The sequence below is a fragment of the Cricetulus griseus genome, chromosome X (assembly GCF_003668045.3).
Source record: "Cricetulus griseus strain 17A/GY chromosome X, alternate assembly CriGri-PICRH-1.0, whole genome shotgun sequence".
Classification (NCBI taxonomy): Eukaryota; Metazoa; Chordata; class Mammalia; order Rodentia; family Cricetidae; genus Cricetulus; species Cricetulus griseus.
In genome coordinates, this window is record NC_048604.1 from 26,057,837 (window position 1) to 26,068,040 (window position 10,204).

Genomic DNA, 10,204 nt, shown 5'->3' on the forward strand with positions numbered 1-10,204 from the left:
ATTAATGGAGATGAGAGGTGAACACACAACCTGTAGCCCCTACCGTACCCTCCTCCACTATACTCCCAATTATCCCCTCTGAGACAAAAAATAAACATATAGGAAAATCTCTGCACAGATCCCGGGTGGGAAATGGGGTTAGGGGTGCTGGCTCTTCCTGGAGCCCACTCCCCACAAATTAATTTACAACCCATGTCCATAGCTCAAAAACAAAATCCACAAAGGCGGTACTGGACCACGGCCCTAACTCTGCGCATGCTCAGTGGATGCTCAGAAGGCTGGCAGCTGTGCCAGGCTGAGGCCGAAGTGCATGCTGGAGCTGTCCTGGCCAGTGTGGGACAGGCCCAAGGATGGCCAGCTGGGCCTGCAGGTAGAAGATGGGCAGTGCAGGGCAGAAGGTTTTGAACATGGCCTGGAGCTCCTGGTCTGCAAGCTTGTCCACAAGGTAGCCAGACATACAAGATATATGGGCAATAGAGCCCGAAGAAGCAAAGGTAGTTGCCTAGGGCCCAGGATACCCTCAGTGCCAATGCATGGGACACACAGGGGTCCGCCTTCAGCTCCCTCGTGAGGAATGCCAGCTCCATAGTGTTGTCTCCAGAGTTCTTGGTAAAGATGTAGTAGAAGATTGGGCATACAGTAAATTCATCCACATTGCCCGCCAAGTTTTCCCCATACTGTGACTTGAACTGTGTCTGGCACTGGTTAAATTCTTCATGGTCACCCGTCTCCAAGGCAATGTGGGCATACATCTCATACACCTCCACCATGAACTTGGTGCGGATGCTTTGCACTGTCAGGTCCTGCTGAATGGACTTCATTTGCTCACAGGCGAAGGAGTAGTCCTGCTTCTCCGTCCAATGGGATTAGACCGTTCAGACGACTTTAACAGTCACAGGTGGCACCATTGGTGGGTCTGGGGCACAGGTGAGATGCAGATGGTGCTTTGTAATGTCAGGAGAGGTGCCCACGGTCTGCAGACCCTGCCAGTCAGGGTCAGCCCCGCTGCTTTCCAAGTTACTCATCTGCAGCACCAAAGGTTTAAGGCACAGGTAGAGTAAATGCCCGTGCTGGAAGTGGACTGCCCTCTTTTGCTTCTTAAGCTCACTCCCTGGGTCCTCACGCTCCAGTGTGGCTTGCTGTCTTCTTGTGGTTGCGTTTGGTGGGAGCTGGGTCATATCCACACTGTCCCCTGTCTCGGTCCCATCCATGTGGACCCCGCAACCACCCTGACCCTTAGGGAATAGGATCCTGTGGCCTACAGGGTGACACTCATTCCCTGAGTAGGAGCTGTCAGAGTCTGCATGGGTGTCACTTCTCCGGGAGTAGGGGGTGGAGGACCTGGATGAAGGGTGGGAGCGCGAATCTGTGCTGAAAGAAGAGCTGTTGTATTTTTTTCTTTTCTTTCTTTTTTTTTTTTTTTTTGGTTTTTGAGACAGAGTTTCTCTTTGTAACAGCTCTGGAGCTATTGTATTTCTTGAAGATGTTGCGGTTGCCGAACTTTGCGAAGCGCTACCCCAGGCCAGCACCCGCAGCCGCAAGTGTCCCTCATCGGGATTGGACACCCCTGCCCTGGTCACCGAGACTACCCCACTGGGAGGGTGAAGGCTGCTAAGGGCCTCCCATTGCTTCTTCTTGGGGCCTTCAGCCACATTCTCCCTGGTCAGCCCAGACAGAGCTTCGTGGTTCCAGTTGATGGTGTAGGCAGAGCCATCTGGAGCTGGGCCTGTCGCACCTCCTTGAGCAACTTCTCTGTCCAGTCCTTGTCCTCTTCTGACTCGTAGGTGGTGAAGCACGGCTCCACAGAATGTTTTATATTCTGCAGCCAGTCATCTGGCTCTGCAGACAGGTACTCCCCCTCTCCCCAGAAGGGCTGTAGTGATTCTGAGTTTTCTCAGAGTTGGACTGGGGGCCGAAGCTGCTGCACTGGAGTGGAGGTTCTGGTTGGTGACAGCAAAGGGCCGCTTCTGGATGTTGAACTTGAGACCTTCAGTGCCAGGGGCACTTGGGCTTGGCAGGCTCTCTGTAGCTGTGTGGTCTGTAGGCCTGCTCTGTAGGTGCTCCTGTCTGCCTGTGCTGAGTGGCTGGGGCTGTTCCAGGCTGAGGGCCATTGCTTAGACCTTGTGTCCCATGCTAAGGGTGTGAGGGCTGAGGGGCCTGGGCTGCAAGTAGATGCTGAGGGGGGAAACCTGGAAGACCATACTCTCGTCCATGCCAGGGGACTGGAGGTTGCGTTCAGAGTCCCTTGGTGCTGGGGAGCTGACAGCTGCTGGGCTGTAGCGAGCCTCAGGAGCTGTCCATCTCATACTGGTGGTGGTGGGCGCACTGTAGCTCTGGCACGTGCTCATGGCGTAGGAGCTGAAAGGGCAGGCATAGTTGTACTGCTGGTACCATTGGTAGTACTGTTGCTGCTGTTGCGAAGCTGACTCTGATTGCCAGAGAGACATATTGTGCACTGGCCACAGGCCCACGGCTGCTTTGGAGCTACTGGCAGCCTCTGCTTTGCTGATGCTGGCCAGGGCCTGGTGGGCCTTCTGCCACTCTGGGTTCTTGTGCATGGGAATCTCCATGCCATTCTCTTTGCTGGCCCCGGCCACCATGCTCTACTGAGAAGACCAATCTGGGCTGTGCTGATCACCCACGTTGGCTGCCATCTGGACCTGGGGATAAAGAGAGTGGACCTGGGAGCCAGACAGCTTTTTCGATGTCAGCTAAATAAATGCCAGTGACAGTAGTTAGATCTGATGCCTGTGACTTTGAATGGCAGGTGAACTGAAAGTAGGCAAATGGTTTCAATTTTGAAAAACACCCTGGGATGTGTTACTATTGTCAATCCAGGATTGCCAAGATTCAGCCAGGATGGAATCTGCCCATAGGTGACAATAAAAATTTTCTGAGCCCATGGTGCATATCTTCATAGATCCCAGTGATTATCTAAGTTCTTCATTGTCTTCAAAATGGATGGCAGAAATGTCTTCCCTTGTAAGAAATAGGTGGAACAATCAATTCTCTGACAGCAATTATCCTTTTCTTCTGTTTGCTTATGGAATTCCTGGAAATCTTGGGAGTTATTTGATTTATAACAGCCACAGTGGCCTCTGAATACAACCACAACAGTTTTGGTTTATTTTAGTTCATTTATTTACATTTATTTGTGTGGGCGTGGGTACCTATGCTCAACCAGGCATGTGGAAGTCAGAGGTCAGAGGACAACTTGCAAGAATTGGTTCTCCACTTCTACCATGTGTTCCTGGGATGAAACTCTACTTGGTAGGCTTGGAGGTAGGCACTTTTACCTGCTGAGCCATAGGGACAACCGAATTTTGCTTTAGAAGAAAGGCTTTCTGTCAAATTCCTTTTCAATTGTTTTGTTCCTGGTGGCCTTAGGAAAATATACTCTTCCATTATTAAACCCAAGGACTTCTTTCTTTGGTGTCAAGTAGCTCCTCTGAGCTGTATGTCCTTGCCTTTCAACAGTCTAGTGTGGTTGCCTTCAGCATCCTTGGTACTGTTGAAAACAATGGAAACAACAGTAGTAGAAACTTTTGGTTTTGCCACTTGAGTACATGACTGAGAGCACAAAGAGAAGAAAAAAATGTCAGGTCCTTCAGGGTGTTTTGGCCCAAAAGGGTGTGTCCAGGACAGGACCTGGCACCTTTGTGCAGTGTGTCATCAGACATTCCAGCTGATCCTTAGCTAACGGCTGGTTCTGTTATGTGCCTCACAAGCATGTCCTCACTGCTTTCTGTCCTCACTGTCCTCTCCGACCTGTTCCCCTAACTGCTGTAGTTTTCTTCCACAGTCATGATCTGAGCTGTTCACCAAACTGTAAACTTGTCAGTTGGCCTGTGCAGCAGATAGAACCAACTATGAAAGGATTTCCCAGCACATTGTCTTCATAGGAAACAAACAAAACATTCCAGAACTCCCTCTTGGACCTGGAATGTGGAAACAATGGCTACAATGATGCCCATAAAACAGAGTTAGTACCCATACCTGTGAGACTGAAAGGTATAGGTCTGTCTCTGCAGCAGCTCGAGCAGCAGTATTGGCCCAGTGCCACTACAGGAAGAATGACTGATGCCTATGGGCTGCTGTTACAGGGATTCTCAAACCCTGGGTGGAAGCTACAAAACAGCCCACTCCAGGACTGGTGGCCTCCCTGGTTGTTGGGTAGGAGGAAGAAGGGAGGTGCTGCCTCCTTAAGTCTCCTTAAATTTTCCAGTTTTTGTTTTCAATTTGTGTGTGTGTGTGTGTGTGTGTGTGTGTGTGTGTGTGTGTGTGTGTGTGTGTGTGTGTGTGTTGTGCTAGGGGTTGAATCTAGAGATTAACACATGTTAGGCAAATACTCTGCCCTTGAGCTACCTTCTAGACCCTAGTCTTTAAGAGATTACTGGCGGGGCGATGGTGGTGCAGGCCTTTGATCCCAGCACTTGGGAGGCAGAGGCAGGCAGATCTCTGAGTTTGAGACCAGCCTGGTCTACAGAGTGTGTTCCAGGACAAGCTCCAAAGCAATACAGAGAAACCCTGTCTCGAAAAAATAAAAAAGAAAGGAAGGAAGGAAGAAAGAAAGAAAGAAAGAAAGAAAGAAAGAAAGAAAGAAAGAAAGGAAAGAAATTACTGTTAGTCGGGCAGTGGTGACGCAGGCCTTTGATCCCAGCACTTGGGAGGCAGAGGCAAGTGGGTCTCTGTGAGTTTAAGACCAGCCTGGTCTACAGAGTGAGTTCCAGGACAGCCTCCAAAGCCACAGAGAAACCCTGCCTCAACCCTCCCTGCAAAAAAGAAATTACTGTTATATTTAGGTTTTAAATCCTAAATCCTTCTTTATTCTATTTGTCCAAGGTTTCCATTTTCCTTCTTTGCTCTTTTAAAGAATGCTTTAAATATATAAATAGGTTTTAAATTTAAATTTTAGTTTTTTAATATTAATTTTTAGATATACTATAATTACATCATTTCCTCTTCCCTTTCCTCCCTTTAAGCCCTCCCATGTAACCACACCTCCCCTTTGCCTTCTTTGTATTGGCTATTTTTTTTGTTCCCCTCTTTAAAACAGAGTTTCACTATCTTTTTTTGTTTGTTTGTTTGTTTTTGAGACAGGGTTTCTCTGTGGCTTTGGAGGCTGACCTGGAACTAGCTCTTGTAGACCAGGCTGGTCTCAAACTCATAGAGATCCACCTACCTCTTCCTCCCGAGTGCTGGGATTAAAGGCGTGCGCCACCAGTGCCCCGCCAGCAAAAACAAAAGTAATACACCTTAAAATAACATTCTACAACAATACTGGGTACACTTCCTTAATAAACTACTCATGCTTGAAACTTTGACTTAGTGCTTATGTATGTGAAAACTAGTTCACAACAGGGTGTAGCCACACAATAAGGCTCCATGTACCATCAATCCAAAGCTATTCGATTTAGCCTCAGGCAGATTTTTAGGACAAGGAGCAAAAAACAGTCACATTCTTTGACAAAATATCATAGGAATTGTCTCTAAGCCAGTTGTTAATATTCTCCTCTGCAAGTTCTTTTTTCTTTTCTTTTTTTTTTTCTTTTCTTTTTTTTTTTTTTTTTTTTTGGTTTTTCGAGACAGGGTTTCTCTGTGGCTTTGGAGGCTATCCTGGAACTAGCTCTTGTAGACCAGGCTGGTCTAGAACTCACAGAGATCCGCCTGCTTCTGCCTCCCAAGTGCTGGGATTAAAGGCGTGCGCCACCAATGCCTGGCCTCTGCAAGTTCTGATTTTAAGATTTGTTTATTATGTATACTGTTTTCTGCTTACATGTGTGCCTGCAGGCCAGAAGAGGACAACAGATCTCATTATAGATGGTTGGGAGCCACCATGTGGTTGCTGGAAATTGAACTCAGGACCTCTGGAAGAGTAGCCAGTGCTGAGCCATTTCGCCAGTCCAAAGTTACTTAAGATTATTTTTTGTTTGCTTGTTTTTTTTTTTTTTCAAGACAGGGTTTCTCTGTATAGCCCCGGCTGTCCTAGCACTCAAAATGTAGACCAGGCTGGCTTTGAACTCACAGAGATCCATGAGTTGGGTCATCAGGTTTGTGCAGCAAGCACAAACCATTGAGCCACCTCACCAGCCCCTCTCTGCAAGTTCTTGAGCTGGGTCTAGTCCACATTGTTTTCAAGACTATTGTCTTCCAAGCTCTTAGTAGCATGGCCTGCTAAGCCTTACTTATAGTGTTTTAACTGCTTTCCTAGTACAAAGTCCCAAAGTCTTGCATATTCATCCAATAAACACTATGGTTAAGCTTCAGCAATAGCCCACTATAGTTTGAATTAATGGTATTGACAGAGGAGATTTAAAGATAGTCTAGTTAGTATTGACTGTTATGTGGTTGTTAGTAGTTACTCTTAGGCAGATCTACAATGAAAAGGAACAAGTTGGACAAAGAGAAACACAAAATGTGCAGTTTGAGGAGAAAAGGAGCACCAGGAAGTATAATGGAGCTAAGTTCAGTGCTCAAGAAAATAAAAATTTTAAAGAAAAGCCTGTTTCCAGATGGAATAAAGGGAGTAGTAACCTTAGGGCAAAACCTCACCTAGCTAAGCTTCTAACTTGTGAAAATGAATTAAAGAAACATTTAAGCAGGGGCATTGACAACAGAAAAACTAATGAAAATGTAACTGAACGACCAGGACAAATTTCAACCGCAGCAAGCAGCAGAACTTGGCAGCTTTGGCCACATGGTTCTGGCTGTTGCATCAAGGATAGCAGAAAGGGGTTATGGAATCTCCCTCCACTATTAAGGAAAGAAGCTGATGGCAGGAGTATGTCAGGGTTGTCCCTGCATGGTGGCCTAGAGAGGCCATTATGTGAAGTTGTGCAAGTGAAGCCTGAATTGTGTTACACCTGCCAAGGGAAGCTGCTGACAGGGAGTGGAACCAGCCCAAGAGAAAGAAGTGTGTTGCAGTCAACAAATCTCAAAGGAGGTGGAGATCTGAATAGCATTTTGACTCAGATATGGAGAGACAGAGTTTGGAGCTTGCCCAGATGATTTTCTTTATCTTGCTTTGGCCCAGTATTTTCTCACTATGTTCCCTTTGGAATGGAAATGTATATCTTATGCCATTGTATGTTGGATGTATGTGATCTGCTTTTTAATTTTGATTTTGCATGGAGTTACAGTTAAGAAATTTTTCGTGAAACTCAGAAGAGACTGGACTTCGTAATATTGTTGGAACTGGGACAGACTATGGGGATTTTAGAAGTTGGACTAAAAGCATTTTGCTTTATGATGTGGCCCCATTCCATGGGGGCCAGGGAGTGGAATGTGGCTTTTCACAGCAATAGAACAGTGACTAAGGCCAGGAGTGTGAATCATATGTCCTCTTCCAGTCCCAATAGATACTGTTAGCCTTACCTAATAAAGAAAGAAACGATCACAGAGAATAACTTATGTGTCCAAATCTATGATGCCAAAAATGAAACCTAAGTTAATATTCCAGTTTTGGGACTGGGGTGGAGCTTAGCAAAGGATCACTTACTTGTCCAACATGTGTGATATCTTGAGTTCTGTGTACACCATTGACAAAAGCCAAACTGAAACAAAGAAACAAGAAGACCCAAACAATTCTTTGGTTCCATTTCCTAAACTCTCATATGATATCAAGACTGCTTGATCTTAAAATTACCTAAAATCTACCTATCACTCCATGCGTGAGATTGTCACCATAGCCCCTTTCTGGTCTTTTTCACAGACTGCGGTCCTTCGTTTCCTTGTTGGAACCCATGAGTTGTTGAGATCATCAGGGAACAATACTTTCATCCACTGAGACAGCTGCCAGATGTTGATGGCAAAGAGCAAACAAGAGAACAAGGATACAAAAGATATGATAGCTTTCCAATCTTATGGGGCAAGAAGCCAATTAACTCTGAGAAATTCCTAAGGGAGTCATCATATCATATAAAACTAGTTCTGCTGGATCCATGAAAATGAAAAACCAAGGCCCCAAAGGCCATCATTGCACTCAGGCCATACTATGCTTGTGACATACTGAGTAGTATGCACATTGCACACACTTCAGAGTTTGGAAGGAGACATCACCATGATGTGTGGCAAGGTAAGCCATAATGTAGCAGAAGGGGTCAATTTTGCCCTCCGAGTGATGTGGTGTGGTGTGTGTGTGTGTGTGTGTGTGTGTGTGTGTGTGTGTGTGTGTGGTATCTAGTGGGTTGAGCCTACAGATGTTATTCAGCATCCTGCAATACAGAGAACCCACCTCCAAAACACACGCGCGCACACACACACACACACACACACACACACACACACACACACACACACACACACAGAATGTTCGCACCTAAAATGTACATGAATCTCAAAGTTGGGCAGGAGATCTCTACAACAGATTATATGGAGAAGGATACATAAAAAAAATCAGTGCTTATTTTCACATACAAGCTACCTGATAATAATTTTAAAAATTTTCCAGGGAGGGGGCTGGAGAGATGGCTTAGAGGATAAGAGCACCGACTGCTCTTCCAAAGGTCCTGAGTTCAATTCCCAGCAACCACATGGTGGCTCACAGCCATCTATAATGAGATCTGTTGTGCTCTTCTGGCCTTCAGACATACATGCAGGCAGAATACTGTATGCATAATAAATCAATAAATCTTTTAAAAAATTTTCCAGGGAGAATAATGGTACATGAAGATTTACACCATTTTCCTTTGCATATATTTAGATTTTTCATAACAGTGAAATATGAGGAGATCCAAAGGTAATCATATTTGGACTGTCTTTGAAACAGCATAATGTTTTAAATGAGCCCAAGTTATTGGAACCAAATGTTATATAGCTTTCCATTGAGTAGCTTTAGAACATTATAGTTAGACATTAAGAGATTAGTTACAGGTGTAATCTAAAACTACATAGTACTCTGAAATATTTTGTCTTCTATTGAAATTCATTCCTTGGTAAAAACATTAGCTACAGCTGGTGGAAAACAATAATAAATATTTTTATTTTTCTTCAGATGTACTTTATTTGGTGGGGGAGGGAGTGTTTCAAGACAGGGTTTCTCTGTGGCTTTGGAGGCTGTCCTGCAACTACCTCTTGTAGACCAGGCTGGTCTCGAACTCACAGAGATCTGCCTGCTTCTGCCTCTGGAGTGCTGGGATCAAAGGCTTGCAGCAATAAACATGGATCATTTGATAAAACTTGCTAAATTTAAAAGATAACACTAATTCTAAATTTCATATGTTACAGCCTGGTGTGCCATGAAAAATAAAAGACCCAGAGATAGATTTTGGGGTTCTAACTTCAAGCTGAAGATCAGAGATTCAAAGCCACCAAGCCAGTAGATCTTACCTCTATCCAGCAGAAATGGCAATCCTGTGTCCACAAATCCTCAGAGGCAAAAGGCTCTCAGATCCTGAGACCGAGGAATTACATGGAGACCCAAATTTAGCATTGCATTTTCAGGTTAAAAAAGGAACAGTCTAGGTCTCAAGACAACCACCTTAAATATATCCAGAAACCTTACAGGAAGCACCAAATGAAAGAAGTTCTATAAGAGCTACTTGGTGTTAGATTTAGGGAAATTCAAGGAAGCTGTAGTCTCATATGGCATCCTTTTACCATTTGTGAAGCAGATGATAAACATATGGTCTGTTTGTAATAGGGTTATCCCTATAGATTGGATAGATTTGACTAAGGCTGTCCAAGAGCCTGGACCACAATTACAGTGGACATCCTGGTTCAGAGAAGAGGCTAAAAATATTGAACAAAAGACTAAAACTAGAGGTATAGATATCTCCCAAGATCAAATTCTTTTTTTTTTTTTAGAGACAGGGTTTCTCTGTGTAGCTTTGGAGCCTATCCTGGCACTCGCTCTAGAGACCAGGCTGGCCTTGAACTAAAAGATCTGCCTGGCTCTGCCTCCTGAGTGCTGGGATTAAAGGTGTGCTCCCACCAATGCCCGGCTGCCAAGATCAAATTCTTGGAGAAGGAGATTATGCTACTTTAGAAAGGCAATGTCAATATGATGATCATCTCTTGAGTTTAATATGTACAGCAGCTTTTAATGCCTGGGACAGAATTGGAGAAGCAGGAAAGAAAATTGAATCATTTACAAAACTCATACAGGGCCCAAAGGAAGCATTCATGGACTTCTTATAAAGACTGTCATTAGCAGTCAACAGAAGTGTATCAGACACAGATGCTAGAAAAATAATAACTGAAACAA

At 44.9% G+C, this 10,204-nt stretch overlaps 1 pseudogene; it reads right to left on the reverse strand.

Annotated features, from left to right (window-relative positions):
- Window positions 1-270: 270 nt before the first annotated feature.
- On the reverse strand, window positions 271-2,654 carry LOC100771914 (annotated as a pseudogene).
- Between the last annotated feature and the right edge of the window lie 7,550 nt (window positions 2,655-10,204).